This window comes from Gavialis gangeticus, unplaced genomic scaffold, assembly GCF_001723915.1.
Source record: "Gavialis gangeticus isolate Ggan-Ray unplaced genomic scaffold, GavGan_comp1, whole genome shotgun sequence".
Lineage (NCBI taxonomy): Eukaryota > Metazoa > Chordata > Crocodylia > Gavialidae > Gavialis > Gavialis gangeticus.
Window position 1 is genome coordinate 53,892,625 of NW_017729004.1, and position 1,962 is coordinate 53,894,586.

Below are 1,962 nucleotides of genomic sequence, written 5' to 3' on the forward strand. Positions count from 1 at the left end.
TTCCCTGCCACCGCCATTTGCCTTTCCCCTCTGTCCCAGGGGCAGGGAAACACCAAGCTGTTCCTACTGACTGCATGGAGGCTGGGCTCAACTGGGGATGGGGACAACAGTAGCAGGGATGGATGGGGTGGCTTCTCTTCTGTGTGCCTACTTTGGGCTGTGTGGGGAGTACTCTTCCCCCACGCTATTGCCATTGTCACCTCCACAGCTAAGTCCAGCCCAAACTCCTCCTGGCTGGCTCTTGAGCTTCCCCACCCATGAGAAGTGAAGCTAGCAGCAGTGGTAGGCAGGGGATTATGAATTGGAGGGGAGGGGCATGCCTCTGAGCAGGGACACAGGATTTTCAATTGCTTCTGGAACTTAAAAAAGTCTGCCCACACTAGTGGGGGTGGAGAAGGCAGGGGGCATGGCATGCGGTCGGAAGGAGGGAAAGGAAGGAAAGAACCCCATGCAGTTGAAAGGAGGGAAAGGAGCCAGAGACCCGCCTGGCTCAACAGGGACATCAGGAAACTTCTCAAAAAGAAACAAGAAGCATAGAGGCAATTGAAAAATGGTTCAGCATCCAGAGAAGTGTATACTCATACAACCCAGGTCTGCAGGTATGAGACAAGGAAGGCCAATGGAGATAAAGCTGGCAACCGAAATAAAAGACAACAAAAAGTCCTTCTATAGGTACATAGGGAGCAAGAAAAAATCAAGCTCCGCTGTGGGTGCCCTACTGAATATGGAGGGGGAGCCCACAGTTGATCCCCATGAAAAGGCAGAGCTCCTTAATTCTTACTTCACATCAGTATTCTTGAACCCAGGTGTGAACTTGTCACCTGTCTAGAGACCCTGAAAATACAGTGATAACAATAGTCCACATAAAATCAGCCCTGAAAAGGTGAAGGCACTCTTAGAGCATTTGGATGTTTTCAAGTCAGCTGGGCCAGACAACCTGCACCCGAGAGTCTTGAAAGATAGCCCTTTACTCATAGCGGGGCCTCTGGCAAGGCTGTTCAACCAGTCATGGAACTCAGGTGTGGTCCCAAATGAAGGCTAATGTGTTGCTCATCTTTAAGAACCAGAAGAGGGATGACCCTTCAAAGTATAGGCCTGTCAGTATGACTTTGATCCTGGGGAAAATCTTTGAAAAAATCATCAACCACAAGCTTGTAACTGGTGGGGTGCTGATCGAGGGCCCCCCTCCCTCACCGTGGGGGGCCTCGATCTGCCCTCCCATACCCCTTCCCTCCCCTTGGCCTCTTTCCCCCACAGATTTACTGACTAGATGGTGCTGTCTAAGTTCCTGGGCTGCACTCTTGGCCATATGCATGCTGCGGCTGCCTCTATGCATGTGGCATTTATTAGTGACATTATCTGCCATGTCAACCAAAAAAGCCAATTGCCAATAATGTCAATTTTCCTTTTATCGGTGCCAATACGATATGGACCGATGTATTGGTGCACCTTTACAGATTAGTACCAGAGGCCATTTCTTCTGTGTCCTAGTTTAGTATCCCATGTGCTCGATAACACTGCCTCCCAAAGCATGCCCCTTTATAAGATGGGTAGAATAATATCTATTTCCAGGGATGCTTGAAGGTTACTTGCTGTAATATTTATGAAGTACTTTATGATGCTAGAATAAAAGGTGTGCTATACTGTACGTGCAAAGTATAATTAATGACATTGCAATAAAAAAATCATAAACCTGATTTTATAACAATTTAACCCATTTCTTTCTGGTTTGCCTATAGCAGGCCCAGTAAGCCTGAAGTGTCACACTCCGGATACTGCTTTCAAGCTTTCCACAACAATGTAACAAACATTTATCCAGAGTGCTTAAGGATATGAGAGCACAGCCAGTTTGGGAATATTGTTAGCTAGGCCTCATTAATAAAATAAGGTTAATGATTTATTCATATCCAGGACAATAAGAGGACAATGATGAGCAGTTACATTAGTGATGAGTAGATGGTT